Below are 13,293 nucleotides of genomic sequence, written 5' to 3'. Positions count from 1 at the left end.
GTTTTAGTTACTGATCAATTCCATCATTCTCGGCTGAAGTTATGCCTCTCTTATTAATATATGACAAATGGATATCTTGAGCTTATTTGAAGTATATAACAAATATTGAAAATACAAAACAACTGATATATATACTAGTTTTAACTATCTTTGATCTAGAATTTCTCCCATGACCATCCCCTGATTGTGCACAGTGGTGTAATGTTACAATAATAAAGCATGCGTCTTTCATCTTTCCATAAAACGACCAGCTTACTTGACACGCGACTGACACTGTTTACTTTGTCATTGTTCCTTCAAAACGACATGTTTAGTAGTGTAAAACGACGACTGTTCCCCTTAGCTTTAAACCGATTTTCTAATAGAGTATGAAGTAATAAATTTTTATTAACTTCACTCACAGCCAGATGAATAGTTTCATGGAACTATTTAGGCTTATTATGTATTTTTGAAAACACTTTAGTTTCAAGTAAACAAAACACATATAGGCTAAGAATTTATGCTTTTTTGCTCGTACCAAATATTTAAGATGATCTAGAAGATATCTATTATAAGGAAAAAAAGTGTGTAACTTCTTTTAATAAGAATTAATATCTAATAGAAAACAAGAGCAAAATTGCATAATAGGAGATTATATAAATTGATGAAGCTGTGGAGATTTATGTTTGAGTTGTCGACTACTTCAACAATAAGAGATCATGCAAACGCATTAGGGGTTTAGGGCCCATATGTGGTTTGGGCCTATTCCATGAAGAACCATTATAGGATTTCTCTAAGTAATTAATTCTTAATTGGGTTTGAGCCTAGGAAAATAAATCATTGTACTACTAGGTTTTACTCTTTATATCTATTATATTAAGTTATTTTTCTCTTGTATGAATATGATAACAAATCATATGACAAATTATAGTCATTATAATGAGAGAGGTGAGACAATTTTATAATAATATTGGCTTTGTTAATCGTAGTCTGTAAATTAGGTGAACTAGGGTAAATTGCGCTTATTCTTCTTTCTCTTTACTTGTGTGTGTTTACTGTTTTTGATTTCGTATTACTCTAGATTGTTTCAGTTTGTACATTGTTTAATACAATACAGTATGTCTCTCCATCTTCCTCTTCATTTTATAAGCTAGGTCCTTTCAAACTCATTCCTTGGCTTGCTCACCAGTGAAGCTTGCTCCCAAAATTTTCCTAGCACTTATTACATAATGAAAATGTTAATTTCATTTTCTTTTCTATATATACATATATATGATCTTTATATTCATTGTAATGGTAATAAAGATAGGGAAACGATCCAAATGCAAAATAAAGTTCAAGCTTACCACCGGCAGGGCCATGGAAGCTGCCACTCATCGGAAAAATGNTTTATTTTACAAAAAAATTACTTTAGCTTTTGAGTGTTTGGAACTTTTAATTTTTTATTTGTAATAACTATTTGAAGTATTTGGGATGATGGAATTAATCTGTATTCTTTCTTTGTCATTCCTATCTTTATTACTTACTATTGTTTTACCCTTTTTTTTTTTTTTTTAACGTTTAAGAAATCCTTGAAATGGAAGTCAATAATGGCTGATGCTTGTAATTATCAAGAGCAAGTTGCAGAATGATTCAGTTGCTGATGATGAAGCACTGTAATTTGTGCGAATTCGGAGCACATAATATAAACACATTATGTCAAACAAAATAAGTCAAGCAAGTCTTGCCACGGTCACGGGTTCACACCCCAAATACAATACATTCTACTTATAAGTTGTTATACCTGGATGAGGACTGTTTTATCTAAAAATAATTAAGTATTTAACATCACCTTTCCTAACAGAAAATAAAAAATGAGAGTTTAACACACGACCAAAGTTAATCAACAGAACAACAAAACAAAACTTTGAAAGCAGCAAGTCTAATCCATGCACAGGTTTTCAGGTTCAGGTACAACCCAAGGAACTCTACCTTAGTTTTATCTTCCTCAATTCTAGAGTGTATTACATAATTTGACCGGCGGTCAATTTGTTATAACATTTTAAGCATGTTATAAGTTGTAATCTTCCCACGTCATTAAGTTGGTGAATTGTTATAGTTTGTATATATATATGTGATTGAATTCCTTTTTTCTTTCAACTAATTTTTTAGAGTGAGTTCTTCTTGTGAATTTAGCTTAGGGTTAGCTTAGGGTTTGTGAACAAGTACGAATTGAGAGAAAATTGTTTGAATCTTCTTTACTGACGAACTTATTTTTTCTGTATACAGTGAAGATTAAACTTTACTCTTTTATACAAGTAAAATGTAAGAGAAGACTAAAGTGCTGCGTTTTACAACTGTTTTTATTATAAAACATAAAACGACATCGTTTGCAGAATTACATTTTCCCCCTGCTACTTTGGCTCTTTTGCACTTTCGTCCTTTGACCAACATCCCCTCTTAAACTGGACACTCTGCTTCTGTTGCTTCAGCAGTCTTTTACCAGCTTTTCTTAGCATTTCCTTTCACCTCATTGGTTCTTTGACCAACATCCCCTCTGAAACTAAACCTCCTTTTCTACATTTTTCAGTTCACACTACCTTATCAACCAAACTTATTTTCCAGTTCAACTACAGCAAATCAAGCTTTTCATCCATACTACCTTATCAACCAAACTTCACAAACAAGTTCTGCATTTTTCCAGTTCTGCAATTTCATTTCAACTGCAGCAAATCAAACTTCATATCCACACTACCTTATCAATCAAACTTCACAGAACAAAACTCTGCATTTTTCCAGTTCTACATTTTTATTTCAATTGCAACTTCAACTGCAACAAATCAACTTTACAATCACACTACCTTATCAACCAAACTTCACACTACCTTATCAACCAAACTTCACAAAACAAAACTCATTTTCCAGTTCTGCATTTTTCCAGTTCTGCAATTTCATTTCAACTGCAGCAAATCAAGCTTAACAAATCAGTAATCAACCATGACAATCATCTTTAGACAGTATTTCATTTGCAGTTCATTATTTGCAGTTTCAGCTTAATCATCTGAGGTTCAAGACAATCACACACAGCTTATGCACTCTTTGCTTTCAACTGCAAATCTGTTGCAACTGATGGCAATACTCCAATCTGCATTTTGAGGTACATATTGAACTGTCAGATTCTTGGCAAGAACTTGCTCCCTAGTATGGACATCTATTTCTATATGCTTGTTCGGGCATGGAAGACAGGATTTGAAGCTAAGGCTCCGGCGCTTGTATTGTCGCACCAAATTACAGGTTTGGAGGGCACTTGAAGACTGAGTTCAGTGAACATACTTTAAGCCATGCAACCTCTGTGGCAGTTTGTGCTAAGCTCTGTATTCAGCTTCAGTAGATGATAGTGCAATAACTTTTTGCTTCCTAGAGCTCCACTGAATTAGATTAGGTCCAGATAAACACAATATCCACTAGTAGACCTTCTGTCTTCAACATTGCTACCCACAATCTGCATCAGCATAGCATTCAATATTCAGGGAGCTTGCTGGTTTAAACTGAAGTCCATAGTGCAGTGTTCCTTTAACATACCTCAGAACACGTTTACATGCTTGCCATTGTAACTCAGTTGGGGCTTGTAAAACTGACTAAGACGATTAACAGTGAAGCTATATCTGGTCTTGTTAGTGTAGATACTGCAAAGCGCCAATTGTCTGCGATATAAAGTGGGGTTGTCAAACGGATCACTGTCACACTCCTCAGTTTAGTACCAACAGCCATTGGTGTAGAGCATGAATGGCATCCATCATTCGAGTTTTAACAAGCAAATCTGAGGCATATTGGACTGCCTGAGATGTATGCCAACACTGTCCTGACTGCTTCCAGACCTAAAAAATACTTGAGTGATCCTAGAGTTTTCAAAGCAAATGCTCATTTAACTCTCTCAACAACTGAGCAATGTAGGCTGCTCAGAACCAGTTATTAAAATATCATCTACATAAACAAGAACATAGATTAGTCCTGATGATTTTTTAGAACAAATAGACTAGAATCTGAAATTGAGTTTTGAAAACCCTTGTCTTGAAGGGCAGCTCTAGTTTATCAAACCATCCTAGGGGCCTGTTTAAGGCCATATAAAGCCTTGTCAGCTTACACAACATGAAGGATGAGCAGCTGATTCAAAACCACTTGGTTGCGCATAAACACTAACTCACTCAATGGCCATTAAGGAATGCATTGTTCACATCAATTTGTTGAACATCCCAAGCATTGGTTACTGCGAGTGGAGAACTATTCGGATGGTAGATGGTTTTATAACTGGACTAATGTTTCGAAGTAGTCCAATCCAGGAGTTTTTGAAACCCCTTAGCCACTAGTCTGCTTTATACTTCTGCAGAGTACCATCAGCATTCAATTTAGTTCTGAAACCCATTTGTTACCCACATATTCATGTCTGTAGTAGGAGCAATAAAGTCAGGTGTTGTTCCTAATTAAAGCATCAAATTCTGTCTGCATAGCCTCTTTCCAAACTGCAGATTTAATGCTTCAGCAACTGTCACAGGTTCTGATCTATAGGTAACTGACTGGTTGTAAGTAACACCAATCCAACAAATCACAGGCACATTGTCATGACCAGCAACAACTTTGGATCTTGTGTCATAGGGTGAGAATTCAGTGAATAGGAGGTTGAGCACTAGGGAACTGGTGAGTAGTAAGATCAGCCTCAAGTTGACAATGTGGTAGATTACTGAATGATGAACAAGGTGAGATGGACTGAGATTGGAGTAGTCTGTAAAGCGTATCAGAACTGCTAGAGTGTGTTTTGGAAAGTGGATTTAAATCCGGAAGCTTACAACTAGATGCAGGATCACAAGTTGGTGTGGCAGAGTTTAAATCAACCCTCAATATGAAATTGTGCAAAAGTATTTGAGGAGGAATAACAGGTAAAGAAGATATCAATTATGATTTTTTGAGTGGATGAGAAAGATTCTGACCTGTCTGTTGCTGTAGAATTAGTACCAACTGCTGGATTGTTAAGAACAGTCTGAGAACCAGTTACTACTTGGGATCAGAAGCTGCTGAAGAGGGGGTATGTTGGAAGATTATATATGGCAGTGGTGTGTTATTGGAACAAGCATTGGTGGATTTGGCTGAAAGGTCAGGATTGGACTGAACAGAGGATATAACAGACTCTTGAGAATAAATTCATTTTCATTAAATTTGACACTAGAGTATAAAAATTTTCCATCAGCCCTTAAACACTTATAACCTTTATGAAGTAAACTATACCCTACAAATACACATTTTGAGGAATGGAAATCAAACTTGTGACTATGAAAATTCCTAAGAAAAGGGAAACAAACATCCAAAAACTTTAAGACTTTCATACATAGGTGTTTATAGAATAGCATGAAATATGTTGTTATTATTTTAAGACAGCAGTGGGCAGTCGGTTAATGAGAAAAGTTGCTGTTTCAAAGCCAACCACCAGTATTTTAAAGGCATAAGGCATGAGCTAATAAGGTAAGTCCAGTTTCAACAATGTGCCTATGTTCCTCTCACTACGGCCATTTTTGTGATGACATAGGCACAAGAGTACCTAGGTTGAATACCATTTTCAGTCAGATAAGGAAGTAAAGCTTTGTACTCTCCTCCCTGATCTGATTGGAGACACTTTAGTTTGGTTTCAAACTCCTCTCAGCAAGGTGGTGGAATTTGATAAAATGGACTTAACTTTAGCTTTGTTCTAAGAGGAAACACCCATGTAAAGCGACTGATCATCTAGGAATTGCACATAATACCTAAATCCTTCTACTGAGGTGACTGGCAGGACCCCACACATCACTATGAACTAAAGCTAAAGGTCTGTAGCATGAGATTGAGACAAGGGAAAACTATTTTGATTTAACTTACCTAGCTGACAAGCATCACAAAAATTAGACATTTGGATAGGCAGACTTTGGTTTGAAGTGAGAGAAACAGATTTGGGAAGGGTTGTTATAAGATTTTATTCAATATAGTTGAGTTGGGATGACCCAATCTTTTATGCCAATCATGTGTTGATGTGAATGTTTGTCAACAGTCAAGCAACTTAGTGAAGAATCAGCAGTGTAAGAATTTTCAGCAGACAATTGTACATGATTAGTGCAATTAACATCATACAATTGTTCACTAACAGGATAATCGTAGACATTTCATCATTAATAGCAGTTTGCAGTATTATTTTCACTCATTGAAGCAGTAGCAATATCATTCTCAACTATTGAAACTAGGCTTAAACAAACATTCATCATTATGTATTCCATTAGAGTAGCAGTAGAACAAACAGTAGGTTCAACAGAAATACATTTGACTTATTTCTAGAACAAAAGTCATTACATTGTTCTTCAGAAACAGAACTTCTATATAGCTAACATTTGAAACTATATCAGAATGTTATTGACTTTTCCAACTACTCTGGATGTTGTTATTGGTCACAGTTTATGGAAGTATTGAGAAGAGTCTTTAGTTGAAGGACTAATAAATGTCAGTAGCTGCCAGGTTGGTGTGTATAAGCAGTAGGCAGATCAGACTGATAAGGAGGACACTGGTTTGAACAGGTTAGTGGTGTTTGTTGGAATTTCCAGTTGATAAAGTCCTTCTTTAAGACCCCCTTGTAGTAACATAGCTTGGTTACTTGTCCTTAACAACACAAGAGTTAGCATCAAACTCAACAACAACATTATTATCCTTTGTAAACTTAGAAATACTCAGTAAATTTTTTTGTGATTTTAGGAACACAATATATTTTAAGATAAAGACACTTAGAATGAAGACTACTAGGAATAAAGGAGTGACCAATATGGAAATGAGAAGGTACTCACCATTGCCAACCTGAAGCTATCCTCACCTCATAGTTCTACTAATGCTCAGCTGAGATAGGTTGGAAGTGACATGATCTGTTGCCCAGAGTCCATATACATGCTGGATCAATTGGAGTGATGACAGAGGCTTGTGAATTATTGTACAGTGCTGTGCAGTTCTGAGCTGGAAAAGCATTACTTCCAGGATACCCCAATGAGTAATTCAGTATGAACCAGATTTGCTTGACTATTAGCTCCTATCTGATGACTAGGGACTCCAAAAGTTGCTGAAGCACTGACATTATTCTTAGGATTGCCAGTGTACTGTGACTGCTGTGGAGTATAATGTGGTTGTTGGGATTGAATGTACTGTGACTGCTATGGGTTATAAGGTAGGTGTTGTGGTTGAAATGAATTATCAGGATGTTGTTGTGAGGTACCAATAGGGAATATAGTATTGGATCTGTAAATGACGTGGGCTGAAAATTTCCATTGCCAGTTTGAAAAGTGCTTCAGCAACTTTTGGAGTCCCTAGTCATCAGATAGGAGCTAATAGTCAAGCAAATCTGGTTCATACTGATATTACCTCATTGGGGTATCCTGGAAGTAATGCTTTTCCAGCTCAGAACTGCACAGCACTGTACAATAATTCACAAGCCTCTGTCATCACTCCAATTGATCCAGCATGGTATATGGACTCTGGGGCAACAGATCATGCTACTTCCAACCTATCTCAGCTGAGCATTAGTAAGAACTATGAAGGTGAGGATAAGCTTCAGGTTCTTACTAATGCTCAGCTGAGATAGGTTGGAAGTGACACTTCTAAACTCATTTATCAAGATAAACTCTATATATGTGATCGGACTCCCTCTTTTCCTAAGCTAGCTTTTAGGAGCGGTTTCTACCCAAATCCATTTAACAAAATAAACTTTGTTTTATATTAAAATTGATGATTCAATAGGTTATGAATATTTACAAATCTGTAAAAGATTCATAACAACATGTTGGCCATGAGTCTGTGAATACAATGACTAACTTCACTACACTAAGTAAAATTAATAAGAACATGATTAGCCTAGTAATCATATTATAAAGTAAAATAAAATAATAGCAAATTGAATTTTTAAATATGAATTGTAATGGGCTGCTTGTGATGGAACATGGTTGTGGGGTGGGTGGAGAAGGAGTGGCAAACTAAATTTTTAAAGAAAGATAAATGGATGGTTTTGTTTCTTTTGGATCAATGGTAACCCTTGTGAATTATGATTGACAGTTTTTATGATTTTAGGCCGGCCATCTTTTGTTAATGCGAACAAAAATGAAAACTATGAAATAGAAAAAGGCAAGGTAACTTACAGCCAAAAAAAATTAATAATAATAATAATAATAATAACAACAACAATAAAATAATGTATTTTAACTTAAAGGGCATTAATGTATTTCGACTTTCACCTTCATTGAAAAAAATTAAAAGAAACCTGCTTCGTTCTCCGGGAACCGTCAAAGTCACCACATAAAGTTGAAATGCTTAGAGATTGAACTTTATTAGAGGAGATCAAATTTATCCATCTCTTATGATTGCATTCCCACCGACTATTCTAAAGAAAAATAAAAAATAAAAAAAGATACTTTCGCACCAAATGTGATTGAAATTATGTCACAATGTGAACCCTCATTGAGCAATTTCTTGCGTGTGAATTAATGAATCTGTTTAATACAATCACACCAAATGTGAATGGTTTATTAGTTGCTTGTTGGGAATGCAATCTTAAGTCTAGTAAAAAAAGGAAAAAAGCCGAGGCATCTTCTGGGAAAAAAAGATAAAAGGGGATGGCTTTCTTTAACATGTAAACACAAATTAAACATAAATTTTAAAGTTGGTAAGAGAAAGATTTGATTGCTTAAATATTCTATAGACCAAATAAAGTTTTTTAATGGATTGTATTATGTTAATTTAAGGGGTGTTTGTCTAAGTTTATAAGCTAATCAAACTAGCTTATAAGCTAAAAGTGTTTGTCTAAGGGGGTGTTTATCTAAGCTTATAAACTATAAAATTAAGCTGACATGTTTGTTTATAATTTTTTTGAGTTTATAAGTTGAGCTTATAAGCAAAAAAAAAAAAAAAATAAAAAAAAAAAAAAAAAAAGTAGCACTCTGCTTATAAGCTACTTTGACAAAATACATTACCATATTATCTTTGTTTAATTTTAAAATTTCATAGTGTACCCTTGTTTAATGTAGTACCATTTTTAGTCATTTTATAATAAAATGTACTTATAAGTCATATTTTATCAAACACATCAACTACTTATCAGTCACTTATAAGTACTTTAATCAAACACGTAATTGCTTAAAATTTCAAATACTTATAAGCTATCACTTGTTGTTTATAAACTAATATTTATAAGCTCAGACAAACACTCCCTAAATATTTGGCTTAAATTTATAATAGTTATCAACTCATTGCAATATAAAGATTTAGAAAGTGATGAGACGACTCAATAAATAATTTATTTCAACTTCTCTCTCAAGTTCATTGAATTACCGAGGATCTATGACCAATAATCACTTTTACAAATTTAAGTCACATATTTAAGTTATTATATTGGTTATGTTTAAAAACAACATTTTTTTCTTTATTCAAATTAAGTTACAATTTTTAAAAACTAGATTAAAACAATTTGGATTATGACATTTAATATAATTTGTACCACTAGTATGTTTAATAAAGACTTAAATCCCTCTATTGTTAGTGTAGCGTTTGTAAACCTTTAGAAAGTAGCCTATTAAATGCTAATGAATCCCATCTAACAAAAATCATTCTGCCATTATTTTGTGTGTTCTGTTCTATTTAAAGCACTAGTTTATTTTCAAATTTTCCTGTTGTTTTTGCCTTGATTGTATATGTTTGCATAATTGGTTTGTTTTCTCTTTTGAATGTTTATCACTACTTGATCATATAAACTGCTAATTGTTGTTAAGACTCTCAGATAGTTGGATTCTTTTTATCAAGATTGCATTCAACATTATCACTAACATTTTTTTTTTTTTTTTGAATAATATTTGATTGCTTTATTTATTTATTTTTTTTAAAGGTTTGTTTGGTATGACTTTTCCAAGTTTTTTTTTTTTTTAAAGAGTAGCTTTTATTTAGGATCTGTGTGATACAGGATTCTAGGGATGAATGATTAAAGAAACATAAATTATAGTTTGGAACATAAAGCAAAAGACATGCCAAAGTGCTGTTCAAAGAAATTGAATCAAATTTTTTAATGAGGTGGTGAATAGAAAGAAAGACTTTAGGGCCAAAGGAGAAAGATGATTTGCTCCTTTAAGGATTATAATGTACTCGCGTTCTTAAGGTTACGGCGGACCCACATAGAAAGTAAGGGGGCACAAGCAACCGGCCCACCGCCAGGTTCCGGAGAAAAAAAAAAAAAGAAAAATTCATGATTTTTAATTAAGAAATAACTATTAAAGTAATATTAATTAAATATTAAAATTCCTATGATAACCCCTTTCACATAAAACTTTGGGTCCAAACACTTGGTAAGGTAGTGCAAAATTCGGTGCACGGAGATCTAGGAAATGTTTGAGAACATGGGATAGCTTCACCACCTCATTATAGTTTTGTGATGATGCTACCCAATCAAATATACCCACGTGTGACCAAATGGCAAATGTTTTAATAAGTTTAATTTGTTTGAACTTAAATTACGATTCTCACTTTAAGTTAAACAAAATATCTTATTACCATCTCCACAGCCAACTGCCTATCATTACGTCCTCGTTCTCCGTCGGATCGTTGGCAGTCGTGAAATCATCAGTCATGTTCTTCATTTTTTTTTTTTTTTAAATACTTTTAACCACTAATTTGTTTATTTGTTGAAAGTTATTGCTATATAATCACCTATGTTTTGATTCTTAATCAGGTGGCTAATGATCATGAAATCGTTTAATCATCTTCTTTCATTTCAATTTTTTATTTTATTCACATTATATGTAGGGTTTCTTTCCTTTGTATTTCGAGTTTTGAGATTGATTCCTTTGATTCCCTTGTAAGTACAGTGCTGTAGTAACTTCAGTATTATGATTGAATCCAGTCAATACCTTCTGACTCTCATCTTGACTCACTATTGAATAAGTCTGTTTAATTGATGGCAGAGGAACCATCAACAAAATCTGACTTCGCACCAAGGCATATGATTCATTAAGTCTCATGAGAAACTGTAATAGCTTTTGTTGGTTGAGATGAGCCAAATAAGCCTTGGCTGACTCACTATCTGGTGGCGGCAGACTCACCAATGAACTCAGTTCATCCCACAGAGTTTTCAATTTGTTGTAATAAGCTGCAACTCTACTTGTTCCTTGTACCAAATTAGCTACCTCTCTGTGAATACCAAACACTCTCGTACCATTGACTTTATTGTATTGTTCTTGAAGATCTTGCCAGACCTGATGAGCATTGGTAGAGTACACAATACTGTTGAATATCTCCTTCGACACAGTGTTGAAAATCCATGCCAAAACTAAGGAGTTACAACGTTCCCACTGTGCATGCAAAGACTCATTGAATTTTGACTTCTCACAAGATCCGTCAACAAAGCCCAATTTGTTCTTCGCCCTTAGAGAGACTGTCATCGCACGATTCCATATCCCATAATTTTCTGTTCCAGTAAGTTGTTCTGAAATCAGAGTTGAACCTGGGGTGTCCGACAGATGAATGTAGAGAGGAGAACCCGAGTCAGTAACATTCAACATCTAGAATCGATTGACTTTAAGGTATGTGTAGAAATCAAGCTAATCATGAACTGATTTAGCAGAAAAACAGCTTAATCAAGGACGAAATTTGCTGATGAAGATAGAAGAAATCAAATTGGCATAAAACCTATTTTAATCAAGGAAGAAATTGATGACGACGATCAACCGGTCTTGAAGGATGATACAAATACAGCTTCTATTTGAGCTTGATTCTTCAATTGAAAGATTGTAAATTCCGCAGCTTAAAACACTGCTCTGATACCATGTTCGAGTCTGTTTCAGAGAGAAAGTAAAGTGAATTTCATTTATTCAACTCAAAGGTTAACTGTACAAGAGTTATTTACAGTTATATACAATCTGCAGTAATTATGGTTAAGTTAACGATAGTCAATTATTTCTAACTAAACCATAACAACATTCTAACTAACCATAACAGCAGTTAACTATCTATAAAACTAATTAACTACTTTGTTAACTAATTACAACAATTAATCAATAATCCAAGATCAGCATTCTAACTAACCATAACAGCAGTTAACTAACTATAAAACTAATTAACTACTTTGTTAACTAATTACAACAATTAATCAATAATCCAAGATGGTCTTTGACTCAAATACTATGCTAAGTTGTCATCTCACGTGTGGGGATTTGAACTTGAGACTTTTGGCTCAAATACCATGTTAAGTTATGTATCCTCATATCAAACTTGGATTTTTTTTTTTTTTTTCTTTATTTAGTTTGTATGTGAGGATTCAAACTTAAGACCTTTGGTTTAAATACCGATTTGAGACATTTGACTTAGATACCATATTAAGTTGCCCTCACATCAAACTCGGATATTTGTTTTTTCCATTTTCTTTACCTAGTTTTTATGTGGGGATCCAGATTCAAGACATTGGACTCAAAAACCAATTCAAAACTTTTGGCTCAAATGACAACTTCATATGATATCAAAGCCAAATGTTTCAAGTTTGAATTTCACATATAAACTAGATAAAAGAAAATGAAAAAAAAAAAAAAAAAATCATAGTTCGATGTGAGGGATTCTATTGGACTTATATAATGAGTCCTTACCCACTAATTTAAGCTTTTAAGTGGGGTGGCAACTTACCACGCCTAACCCTTATGATTCAAAGCTTTTATAATTTTAGGCATGCAGGATGTCTTCCTGGTAAAAGAGATAAACACAATAAAATAGAAAAAGGCTAGGCAACTTCCTGGAAAGAAAATGAAAGTAGAAATAAAGTATAATAATTATCACCCAGTTTCCTTGATCACATGCGTGGCATAAATAAAATCGTTGAAGAGCGTGAAAGGTTAAATAATTGGAAGTTGTGAAACTTCAATGAATTTTCAAAGAAATTTGCTTTAAAAAAAAAAAAAATTCCTAATTAATCAATGCCTTTAATTTTGCAGATTAGCTTTATTCATCTACATTTTCGCATTACGTTGCTGCTTATCCGTAAGAATCAAATTATTAATAGTAGAAGTAATTAAGAGGGTCGTGATAAAATTATCAAAATAGGATAAGTACAAGAAAAAGACAAAAAAAATTAGAACATAAGATAGTAGCATATGATCTATACCATGAATTAATAAATTTATATTATATATGAATTTTTTTAACTATTTTTAAATTTAATAAGATGGATAGCGTTATTAAATGGTATATATGCATTGACTTGCAATATGTACTAACTTATTTTGTATCAAATATAATTTTTATATGATTTTTGTA

This window comes from Pistacia vera, unplaced genomic scaffold, assembly GCF_008641045.1.
Source record: "Pistacia vera cultivar Batoury unplaced genomic scaffold, PisVer_v2 Contig36, whole genome shotgun sequence".
In the NCBI taxonomy this organism is placed as follows: domain Eukaryota; kingdom Viridiplantae; phylum Streptophyta; class Magnoliopsida; order Sapindales; family Anacardiaceae; genus Pistacia; species Pistacia vera.
The sequence above is the reverse complement of the archived record's forward strand: the minus strand, read 5'-3'. Positions refer to the sequence as shown.